The 12934-nt window shown below is 41.2% G+C and overlaps 1 protein-coding gene across 1 annotated transcript in view; it reads left to right on the top strand.

Moving 5' to 3' along the window:
- Nucleotides 1-12934, top strand: part of unc13a (unc-13 homolog A (C. elegans)) — a gene marked incomplete at both ends in the record, with an annotated part of 292945 nt that overhangs the window by 231411 nt on the left and 48600 nt on the right. The window lies entirely within an intron of this gene.

Here is a 12934-nt window from a genome sequence, read left to right as displayed (position 1 = left end):
TGTCAAGTCAGCTTTTTCATGCATGAGAAAGACAGATATTGTGTAAAACATGTTATAGAATCAATCATGTGGTTGTGTGGAAGGGTAACATGCAGGAGGGCTAGTGGCGCAATGGATAACGCGTCTGACTACGGATCAGAAGATTCTAGGTTCGACTCCTGGCTAGCTCGACGTAGTGTTTAGTTGTCATCACAAGTGGTTAATTTGAGTAGTTTGAAGCAAAGTGGCAAACAGTAAAGTCTTAACAAACTCATTTAGGAACTGCAAATGTCAAGTCAGCTTTTTCATGGATGAGAAAAACAGATATTGTGTAAAACATGTTATAGAATCAATTATGTGGTTGTGTGGAAGGGTAACGTGCAGGAGGGCTAGTGGCGCAATGGATAACGCGTCTGACTACGGATCAGAAGATTCTAGGTTCGACTCCTGGCTAGCTCGACGTAGGGTTTAGTTGTCATCACAAATGGTTAATTTGAGTAGTTTGAAGCAAAGTGGCAAACAGTAAAGTCTTAACAAACTCATTTAGGAACTGCAAATGTCAAGTCAGCTTTTTCATGCATGAGAAAGACAGATATTGTGTAAAACATGTTATAGAATCAATCATGTGGTTGTGTGGAAGGGTAACATGCAGGAGGGCTAGTGGCGCAATGGATAACGCGTCTGACTACGGATCAGAAGATTCTAGGTTCGACTCCTGGCTAGCTCGACATAGTGTTTAGTTGTCATCACAAGTGGTTCAATTGGGAGTAGTTTGAAGCAATGTGGCAAACAGTAAAGTCTTAACAAACTCATTTAGGAACTGCAAATGTGAAGTCAGCTTTTTAATGCATGAGAAAGACAGATATTGTGTAAAACATGTTATAGAATCAATCATGTGGTTGTGTGGAAGGTTAACATGCAGGAGGGCTAGTGGCGCAATGGATAACGCGTCTGACTACGGATCAGAAGATTCTAGGTTCGACTCCTGGCTAGCTCGACGTAGTTTTTAGTTGTCATCACAAGTGGTTCAATTGGGAGTAGTTGTAAGCAAAGTGTTAAACAGTAAAGTCTTAACAAACTCATTTAGGAACTGCAAATGTGAAGTCAGCTTAGACAGATATTGTGTAAAACATGTTATAGAATCAATCATGTGGTTGTGTGGAAGGGTAACATGCAGGAGGGCTAGTGGCGCAATGGATAACGCGTCTGACTACGGATCAGAAGATTCTAGGTTCGACTCCTGGCTAGCTCGACATAGTGTTTAGTTGTCATCACAAGTGGTTCAATTGGGAGTAGTTTGAAGCAAAGTGGCAAACAGTAAAGTCTTAACAAACTCATTTAGGAACTGCAAATGTGAAGTCAGCTTTTTCATGCATGAGAAAGACAGATATTGTGTAAAACATGTTATAGAATCAATCATGTGGTTGTGTGGAAGGGTAACATGCAGGAGGGCTAGTGGCGCAATGGATAACGCGTCTGGCTACGGATCAGAAGATTCTAGGTTCGACTCCTGGCTAGCTCGACGTAGTGTTTAGTTGTCATCACAAGTGGTTAATTTGAGTAGTTTGAAGCAAAGTGGCAAACAGTAAAGTCTTAACAAACTCATTTAGGAACTGCAAATGTCAAGTCAGCTTTTTCATGCGTGAGAAATACAGATATTGTGTAAAACATGTTATAGAATCAATCATGTGGTTGTGTGGAAGGGTACCATGCAGGAGGGCTAGTGGCGCAATGGATAACGCGTCTGACTACGGATCAGAAGATTCTAGGTTCGACTCCTGGCTAGCTCGACGTAGTTTTTAGTTGTCATCACAAGTGGTTCAATTGGGAGTAGTTGTAAGCAAAGTGTTAAACAGTAAAGTCTTAACAAACTCATTTAGGAACTGCAAATGTGAAGTCAGCTTAGACAGATATTGTGTAAAACATGTTATAGAATCAATCATGTGGTTGTGTGGAAGGGTAACATGCAGGAGGGCTAGTGGCGCAATGGATAACGCGTCTGACTACGGATCAGAAGATTCTAGGTTCGACTCCTGGCTAGCTCGACGTAGTGTTTAGTTGTCATCACAAGTGGTTAATTTGAGTAGTTTGAAGCAAAGTGGCAAACAGTAAAGTCTTAACAAACTCATTTAGGAACTGCAAATGTCAAGTCAGCTTTTTCATGCATGAGAAAGACAGATATTGTGTAAAACATGTTATAGAATAAATCATGTGGTTGTGTGGAAGGGTACCATGCAGGAGGGCTAGTGGCGCAATGGATAACGCGTCTGACTACGGATCAGAAGATTCTAGGTTCGACTCCTGGCTAGCGCGATGTAGTTTTTAGTTGTCATCACAAGTGGTTCAATTGGGAGTAGTTGTAAGCAAAGTGTTAAACAGTAAAGTCTTAACAAACTCATTTAGGAACTGCAAATGTGAAGTCAGCTTAGACACATATTGTGTAAAACATGTTATAGAATCAATCATGTGGTTGTGTGGAAGGGTAACATGCAGGAGGGCTAGTGGCGTAATGGATAACGCGTCTGACTACGGATCAGAAGATTCTCGGTTCGACTCCTGGCTAGCTCGACGTAGTCTTTAGTTGTCATCACAAGTGGTTCAATTGGGTAGTTTGAAGCAAAGTGGCAAACAGTAAAGTCTTAACAAACTCATTTAGGAACTGCAAATGTCAAGTCAGCTTTTTCATGCATGAGAAAGACAGATATTGTGTAAAACATGTTAAAGATTCAATCATGTGGTTGTGTGGAAGGTTAACAAGCAGGAGGGCTAGTGGCGCAATGGATAACGCGTCTGACTACGGATCAGAAGATTCTAGGTTCGACTCCTGGCTAGCTCGACGTAGTCTTTAGTTGTCATCACAAGTGGTTCAATTGGGAGTAGTTTGAAGCAAAGTGTCAAACAGTAAAGTCTTAACAAACTCATTTAGGAACTGCAAATGTGAAGTCAGCTTTTTCATGCATGAGAAAGACAGATATTGTGTAAAACATGTTATAGAATCAATCATGTGGTTGTGTGGAAGGGTAACATGCAGGAGGGCTAGTGGCGCAATGGATAACGCGTCTGACTACGGATCAGAAGATTCTAGGTTCGACTCCTGGCTAGCTCGACGTAGTGTTTAGTTGTCATCACAAGTGGTTAATTTGAGTAGTTTGAAGCAAAGTGGCAAACAGTAAAGTCTTAACAAACTCATTTAGGAACTGCAAATGTCAAGTCAGCTTTTTCATGGATGAGAAAAACAGATATTGTGTAAAACATGTTATAGAATCAATTATGTGGTTGTGTGGAAGGGTAACATGCAGGAGGGCTAGTGGCGCAATGGATAACGCGTCTGACTATGGATCAGAAGATTCTAGGTTCGACTCCTGGCTAGCTCGACGTAGTGTTTAGTTGTCATCACAAGTGGTTAATTTGAGTAGTTTGAAGCAAAGTGGCAAACAGTAAAGTCTTAACAAACTCATTTAGGAACTGCAAATGTCAAGTCAGCTTTTTCATGCATGAGAAAGACAGATATTGTGTAAAACATGTTATAGAATCAATCATGTGGTTGTGTGGAAGGGTAACATGCAGGAGGGCTAGTGGCGCAATGGATAACGCGTCTGACTACGGATCAGAAGATTCTAGGTTCGACTCCTGGCTAGCTCGACATAGTGTTTAGTTGTCATCACAAGTGGTTCAATTGGGAGTAGTTTGAAGCAATGTGGCAAACAGTAAAGTCTTAACAAACTCATTTAGGAACTGCAAATGTGAAGTCAGCTTTTTAATGCATGAGAAAGACAGATATTGTGTAAAACATGTTATAGAATCAATCATGTGGTTGTGTGGAAGGTTAACATGCAGGAGGGCTAGTGGCGCAATGGATAACGCGTCTGACTACGGATCAGAAGATTCTAGGTTCGACTCCTGGCTAGCTCGACTTCGTGTTTAGTTGTCATCACAAGTGGTTAATTTGAGTAGTTTGAAGCAAAGTGGCAAACAGTAAAGTCTTAACAAACTCATTTAGGAACTGCAAATGTCAAGTCAGCTTAGACAGATATTGTGTAAAACATGTTATAGAATCAATCATGTGGTTGTGTGGAAGGGTACAATGCAGGAGGGCTAGTGGCGCAATGGATAACGCGTCTGACTACGGATCAGAAGATTCTAGGTTCGACTCCTGGCTAGCTCGACGTAGTCTTTAGTTGTCATCACAAGTGGTTCAATTGGGTAGTTTGAAGCAAAGTGGCAAACAGTAAAGTCTTAACAAACACATTTAGGAACTGCAAATGTCAAGTCAGCTTTTTCATGCATGAGAAAGACAGATATTGTGTAAAACATGTTATAGAATCAATCATGTGGTTGTGTGGAAGGGTAACATGCAGGAGGGCTAGTGGCGCAATGGATAACGCGTCTGACTACGGATCAGAAGATTCTAGGTTCGACTCCTGGCTAGCTCGACGTAGTGTTTAGTTGTCATCACAAGTGGTTAATTTGAGTAGTTTGAAGCAAAGTGGCAAACAGTAAAGTCTTAACAAACTCATTTAGGAACTGCAAATGTCAAGTCAGCTTTTTCATGGATGAGAAAAACAGATATTGTGTAAAACATGTTATAGAATCAATTATGTGGTTGTGTGGAAGGGTAACGTGCAGGAGGGCTAGTGGCGCAATGGATAACGCGTCTGACTACGGATCAGAAGATTCTAGGTTCGACTCCTGGCTAGCTCGACGTAGGGTTTAGTTGTCATCACAAATGGTTAATTTGAGTAGTTTGAAGCAAAGTGGCAAACAGTAAAGTCTTAACAAACTCATTTAGGAACTGCAAATGTCAAGTCAGCTTTTTCATGCATGAGAAAGACAGATATTGTGTAAAACATGTTATAGAATCAATCATGTGGTTGTGTGGAAGGGTAACATGCAGGAGGGCTAGTGGCGCAATGGATAACGCGTCTGACTACGGATCAGAAGATTCTAGGTTCGACTCCTGGCTAGCTCGACATAGTGTTTAGTTGTCATCACAAGTGGTTCAATTGGGAGTAGTTTGAAGCAATGTGGCAAACAGTAAAGTCTTAACAAACTCATTTAGGAACTGCAAATGTGAAGTCAGCTTTTTAATGCATGAGAAAGACAGATATTGTGTAAAACATGTTATAGAATCAATCATGTGGTTGTGTGGAAGGTTAACATGCAGGAGGGCTAGTGGCGCAATGGATAACGCGTCTGACTACGGATCAGAAGATTCTAGGTTCGACTCCTGGCTAGCTCGACGTAGTGTTTAGTTGTCATCACAAGTGCTTAATTTGAGTAGTTTGAAGCAAAGTGGCAAACAGTAAAGTCTTAACAAACTCATTTAGGAACTGCAAATGTCAAGTCAGCTTAGACAGATATTGTGTAAAACATGTTATAGAATCAATCATGTGGTTGTGTGGAAGGGTACAATGCAGGAGGGCTAGTGGCGCAATGGATAACGCGTCTGACTACGGATCAGAAGATTCTAGGTTCGACTCCTGGCTAGCTCGACGTAGTCTTTAGTTGTCATCACAAGTGGTTCAATTGGGTAGTTTGAAGCAAAGTGGCAAACAGTAAAGTCTTAACAAACTCATTTAGGAACTGCAAATGTCAAGTCAGCTTTTTCATGCATGAGAAAGACAGATATTGTGTAAAACATGTTATAGAATCAATCATGTGGTTGTGTGGAAGGGTAACATGCAGGAGGGCTAGTGGCGCAATGGATAACGCGTCTGACTACGGATCAGAAGATTCTCGGTTCGACTCCTGGCTAGCTCGACGTAGTCTTTAGTTGTCATCACAAGTGGTTCAATTGGGTAGTTTGAAGCAAAGTGGCAAACAGTAAAGTCTTAACAAACTCATTTAGGAACTGCAAATGTCAAGTCAGCTTTTTCATGCATGAGAAAGACAGATATTGTGTAAAACATGTTATAGAATCAATCATGTGGTTGTGTGGAAGGGTAACATGCAGGAGGGCTAGTGGCGCAATGGATAACGCGTCTGACTACGGATCAGAAGATTCTAGGTTCGACTCCTGGCTAGCTCGACGTAGTGTTTAGTTGTCATCACAAGTGGTTAATTTGAGTAGTTTGAAGCAAAGTGGCAAACAGTAAAGTCTTAACAAACTCATTTAGGAACTGCAAATGTCAAGTCAGCTTTTTCATGGATGAGAAAAACAGATATTGTGTAAAACATGTTATAGAATCAATTATGTGGTTGTGTGGAAGGGTAACGTGCAGGAGGGCTAGTGGCGCAATGGATAACGCGTCTGACTACGGATCAGAAGATTCTAGGTTCGACTCCTGGCTAGCTCGACGTAGGGTTTAGTTGTCATCACAAATGGTTAATTTGAGTAGTTTGAAGCAAAGTGGCAAACAGTAAAGTCTTAACAAACTCATTTAGGAACTGCAAATGTCAAGTCAGCTTTTTCATGCATGAGAAAGACAGATATTGTGTAAAACATGTTATAGAATCAATCATGTGGTTGTGTGGAAGGGTAACATGCAGGAGGGCTAGTGGCGCAATGGATAACGCGTCTGACTACGGATCAGAAGATTCTAGGTTCGACTCCTGGCTAGCTCGACATAGTGTTTAGTTGTCATCACAAGTGGTTCAATTGGGAGTAGTTTGAAGCAATGTGGCAAACAGTAAAGTCTTAACAAACTCATTTAGGAACTGCAAATGTGAAGTCAGCTTTTTAATGCATGAGAAAGACAGATATTGTGTAAAACATGTTATAGAATCAATCATGTGGTTGTGTGGAAGGTTAACATGCAGGAGGGCTAGTGGCGCAATGGATAACGCGTCTGACTACGGATCAGAAGATTCTAGGTTCGACTCCTGGCTAGCTCGACGTAGTGTTTAGTTGTCATCACAAGTGCTTAATTTGAGTAGTTTGAAGCAAAGTGGCAAACAGTAAAGTCTTAACAAACTCATTTAGGAACTGCAAATGTCAAGTCAGCTTAGACAGATATTGTGTAAAACATGTTATAGAATCAATCATGTGGTTGTGTGGAAGGGTACAATGCAGGAGGGCTAGTGGCGCAATGGATAACGCGTCTGACTACGGATCAGAAGATTCTAGGTTCGACTCCTGGCTAGCTCGACGTAGTCTTTAGTTGTCATCACAAGTGGTTCAATTGGGTAGTTTGAAGCAAAGTGGCAAACAGTAAAGTCTTAACAAACTCATTTAGGAACTGCAAATGTCAAGTCAGCTTTTTCATGCATGAGAAAGACAGATATTGTGTAAAACATGTTATAGAATCAATCATGTGGTTGTGTGGAAGGGTAACATGCAGGAGGGCTAGTGGCGCAATGGATAACGCGTCTGACTACGGATCAGAAGATTCTCGGTTCGACTCCTGGCTAGCTCGACGTAGTCTTTAGTTGTCATCACAAGTGGTTCAATTGGGTAGTTTGAAGCAAAGTGGCAAACAGTAAAGTCTTAACAAACTCATTTAGGAACTGCAAATGTCAAGTCAGCTTTTTCATGCATGAGAAAGACAGATATTGTGTAAAACATGTTATAGAATCAATCATGTGGTTGTGTGGAAGGGTAACATGCAGGAGGGCTAGTGGCGCAATGGATAACGCGTCTGACTACGGATCAGAAGATTCTAGGTTCGACTCCTGGCTAGCTCGACGTAGTGTTTAGTTGTCATCACAAGTGGTTAATTTGAGTAGTTTGAAGCAAAGTGGCAAACAGTAAAGTCTTAACAAACTCATTTAGGAACTGCAAATGTCAAGTCAGCTTTTTCATGGATGAGAAAAACAGATATTGTGTAAAACATGTTATAGAATCAATTATGTGGTTGTGTGGAAGGGTAACGTGCAGGAGGGCTAGTGGCGCAATGGATAACGCGTCTGACTACGGATCAGAAGATTCTAGGTTCGACTCCTGGCTAGCTCGACGTAGGGTTTAGTTGTCATCACAAATGGTTAATTTGAGTAGTTTGAAGCAAAGTGGCAAACAGTAAAGTCTTAACAAACTCATTTAGGAACTGCAAATGTCAAGTCAGCTTTTTCATGCATGAGAAAGACAGATATTGTGTAAAACATGTTATAGAATCAATCATGTGGTTGTGTGGAAGGGTAACATGCAGGAGGGCTAGTGGCGCAATGGATAACGCGTCTGACTACGGATCAGAAGATTCTAGGTTCGACTCCTGGCTAGCTCGACATAGTGTTTAGTTGTCATCACAAGTGGTTCAATTGGGAGTAGTTTGAAGCAATGTGGCAAACAGTAAAGTCTTAACAAACTCATTTAGGAACTGCAAATGTGAAGTCAGCTTTTTAATGCATGAGAAAGACAGATATTGTGTAAAACATGTTATAGAATCAATCATGTGGTTGTGTGGAAGGTTAACATGCAGGAGGGCTAGTGGCGCAATGGATAACGCGTCTGACTACGGATCAGAAGATTCTAGGTTCGACTCCTGGCTAGCTCGACGTAGTGTTTAGTTGTCATCACAAGTGCTTAATTTGAGTAGTTTGAAGCAAAGTGGCAAACAGTAAAGTCTTAACAAACTCATTTAGGAACTGCAAATGTCAAGTCAGCTTAGACAGATATTGTGTAAAACATGTTATAGAATCAATCATGTGGTTGTGTGGAAGGGTACAATGCAGGAGGGCTAGTGGCGCAATGGATAACGCGTCTGACTACGGATCAGAAGATTCTAGGTTCGACTCCTGGCTAGCTCGACGTAGTCTTTAGTTGTCATCACAAGTGGTTCAATTGGGTAGTTTGAAGCAAAGTGGCAAACAGTAAAGTCTTAACAAACTCATTTAGGAACTGCAAATGTCAAGTCAGCTTTTTCATGCATGAGAAAGACAGATATTGTGTAAAACATGTTATAGAATCAATCATGTGGTTGTGTGGAAGGGTAACATGCAGGAGGGCTAGTGGCGCAATGGATAACGCGTCTGACTACGGATCAGAAGATTCTCGGTTCGACTCCTGGCTAGCTCGACGTAGTCTTTAGTTGTCATCACAAGTGGTTCAATTGGGTAGTTTGAAGCAAAGTGGCAAACAGTAAAGTCTTAACAAACTCATTTAGGAACTGCAAATGTCAAGTCAGCTTTTTCATGCATGAGAAAGACAGATATTGTGTAAAACATGTTATAGAATCAATCATGTGGTTGTGTGGAAGGGTAACATGCAGGAGGGCTAGTGGCGCAATGGATAACGCGTCTGACTACGGATCAGAAGATTCTAGGTTCGACTCCTGGCTAGCTCGACGTAGTGTTTAGTTGTCATCACAAGTGGTTAATTTGAGTAGTTTGAAGCAAAGTGGCAAACAGTAAAGTCTTAACAAACTCATTTAGGAACTGCAAATGTCAAGTCAGCTTTTTCATGGATGAGAAAAACAGATATTGTGTAAAACATGTTATAGAATCAATTATGTGGTTGTGTGGAAGGGTAACGTGCAGGAGGGCTAGTGGCGCAATGGATAACGCGTCTGACTACGGATCAGAAGATTCTAGGTTCGACTCCTGGCTAGCTCGACGTAGGGTTTAGTTGTCATCACAAATGGTTAATTTGAGTAGTTTGAAGCAAAGTGGCAAACAGTAAAGTCTTAACAAACTCATTTAGGAACTGCAAATGTCAAGTCAGCTTTTTCATGCATGAGAAAGACAGATATTGTGTAAAACATGTTATAGAATCAATCATGTGGTTGTGTGGAAGGGTAACATGCAGGAGGGCTAGTGGCGCAATGGATAACGCGTCTGACTACGGATCAGAAGATTCTAGGTTCGACTCCTGGCTAGCTCGACATAGTGTTTAGTTGTCATCACAAGTGGTTCAATTGGGAGTAGTTTGAAGCAATGTGGCAAACAGTAAAGTCTTAACAAACTCATTTAGGAACTGCAAATGTGAAGTCAGCTTTTTAATGCATGAGAAAGACAGATATTGTGTAAAACATGTTATAGAATCAATCATGTGGTTGTGTGGAAGGTTAACATGCAGGAGGGCTAGTGGCGCAATGGATAACGCGTCTGACTACGGATCAGAAGATTCTAGGTTCGACTCCTGGCTAGCTCGACGTAGTGTTTAGTTGTCATCACAAGTGCTTAATTTGAGTAGTTTGAAGCAAAGTGGCAAACAGTAAAGTCTTAACAAACTCATTTAGGAACTGCAAATGTCAAGTCAGCTTAGACAGATATTGTGTAAAACATGTTATAGAATCAATCATGTGGTTGTGTGGAAGGGTACAATGCAGGAGGGCTAGTGGCGCAATGGATAACGCGTCTGACTACGGATCAGAAGATTCTAGGTTCGACTCCTGGCTAGCTCGACGTAGTCTTTAGTTGTCATCACAAGTGGTTCAATTGGGTAGTTTGAAGCAAAGTGGCAAACAGTAAAGTCTTAACAAACTCATTTAGGAACTGCAAATGTCAAGTCAGCTTTTTCATGCATGAGAAAGACAGATATTGTGTAAAACATGTTATAGAATCAATCATGTGGTTGTGTGGAAGGGTAACATGCAGGAGGGCTAGTGGCGCAATGGATAACGCGTCTGACTACGGATCAGAAGATTCTCGGTTCGACTCCTGGCTAGCTCGACGTAGTCTTTAGTTGTCATCACAAGTGGTTCAATTGGGTAGTTTGAAGCAAAGTGGCAAACAGTAAAGTCTTAACAAACTCATTTAGGAACTGCAAATGTCAAGTCAGCTTTTTCATGCATGAGAAAGACAGATATTGTGTAAAACATGTTAAAGATTCAATCATGTGGTTGTGTGGAAGGTTAACAAGCAGGAGGGCTAGTGGCGCAATGGATAACGCGTCTGACTACGGATCAGAAGATTCTAGGTTCGACTCCTGGCTAGCTCGACGTAGTCTTTAGTTGTCATCACAAGTGGTTCAATTGGGAGTAGTTTGAAGCAAAGTGTCAAACAGTAAAGTCTTAACAAACTCATTTAGGAACTGCAAATGTGAAGTCAGCTTTTTCATGCATGAGAAAGACAGATATTGTGTAAAACATGTTAAAGATTCAATCATGTGGTTGTGTGGAAGGTTAACAAGCAGGAGGGCTAGTGGCGCAATGGATAATGCGTCTGACTACGGATCAGAAGATTCTAGGTTCGACTCCTGGCTAGCTCGACGTAGTCTTTAGTTGTCATCACAAGTGGTTCAATTGGGACTAGTTTGAAGCAAAGTGTCAAACAGTAAAGTCTTAACAAACTCATTTAGGAACTGCAAATGTGAAGTCAGCTTTTTCATGCATGAGAAAGACAGATATTGTGTAAAACATGTTATAGAATCAATCATGTGGTTGTGTGGAAGGGTAACATGCAGGAGGGCTAGTGGCGCAATGGATAACGCGTCTGACTACGGATCAGAAGATTCTAGGTTCGACTCCTGGCTAGCTCGACGTAGTGTTTAGTTGTCATCACAAGTGGTTAATTTCAGTAGTTTGAAGCAAGGTGGCAAACAGTAAAGTCTTAACAAACTCATTTAGGAACTGCAAATGTCAAGTCAGCTTTTTCATGGATGAGAAAAACAGATATTGTGTAAAACATGTTATAGAATCAATTATGTGGTTGTGTGGAAGGGTAACATGCAGGAGGACTAGTGGCGCAATGGATAACGCGTCTGACTACGGATCAGAAGATTCTAGGTTCGACTCCTGGCTAGCTCGACGTAGTGTTTAGTTGTCATCACAAGTGGTTAATTTGAGTAGTTTGAAGCAAAGTGGCAAACAGTAAAGTCTTAACAAACTCATTTAGGAACTGCAAATGTCAAGTCAGCTTAGACAGATATTGTGTAAAACATGTTATAGAATCAATCATGTGGTTGTGTGGAAGGGTACAATGCAGGAGGGCTAGTGGCGCAATGGATAACGCGTCTGACTACGGATCAGAAGATTCTAGGTTCGACTCCTGGCTAGCTCCACGTAGCCTTTAGTTGTCATCACAAGTGGTTCAATTGGGTAGTTTGAAGCAAAGTGGCAAACAGTAAAGTCTTAACAAACTCATTTAGGAACTGCAAATGTCAAGTCAGCTTTTTCATGCATGAGAAAGACAGATATTGTGTAAAACATGTTATAGAATCAATCATGTGGTTGTGTGGAAGGGTAACATGCAGGAGGGCTAGTGGCGCAATGGATAACGCGTCTGACTACGGATCAGAAGATTCTAGGTTCGACTCCTGGCTAGCTCGACATAGTGTTTAGTTGTCATCACAAGTGGTTCAATTGGGAGTAGTTTGAAGCAATGTGGCAAACAGTAAAGTCTTAACAAACTCATTTAGGAACTGCAAATGTGAAGTCAGCTTTTTAATGCATGAGAAAGACAGATATTGTGTAAAACATGTTATAGAATCAATCATGTGGTTGTGTGGAAGGTTAACATGCAGGAGGGCTAGTGGCGCAATGGATAACGCGTCTGACTACGGATCAGAAGATTCTAGGTTCGACTCCTGGCTAGCTCGACGTATTGTTTAGTTGTCATCACAAGTGGTTAATTTGAGTAGTTTGAAGCAAAGTGGCAAACAGTAAAGTCTTAACAAACTCATTTAGGAACTGCAAATGTCAAGTCAGCTTGGACAGATATTGTGTAAAACATGTTATAGAATCAATCATGTGGTTGTGTGGAAGGGTACAATGCAGGAGGGCTAGTGGCGCAATGGATAACGCGTCTGACTACGGATCAGAAGATTCTAGGTTCGACTCCTGGCTAGCTCGACATAGTCTTTAGTTGTCATCACAAGTGGTTCAATTGGGTAGTTTGAAGCAAAGTGGCAAACAGTAAAGTCTTAACAAACTCATTTAGGAACTGCAAATGTCAAGTCAGCTTTTTCATGCATGAGAAAGACAGATATTGTGTAAAACATGTTATAGAATCAATCATGTGGTTGTGTGGAAGGGTAACATGCAGGAGGGCTAGTGGCTCAATGGATAACGCATCTGACTACGGATCAGAAGATTCTAGGTTCGACTCCTGGCTAGCTCGACATAGTGTTTAGTTGTCATCA

The sequence above is a fragment of the Notolepis coatsorum genome (assembly GCF_963971535.1).
Source record: "Notolepis coatsorum genome assembly, chromosome: 2".
Classification (NCBI taxonomy): Eukaryota; Metazoa; Chordata; class Actinopteri; order Aulopiformes; family Paralepididae; genus Notolepis; species Notolepis coatsorum.
Note: the sequence above shows the minus strand (reverse complement) of the source record. Positions and strands in the feature narration are given on the sequence as shown.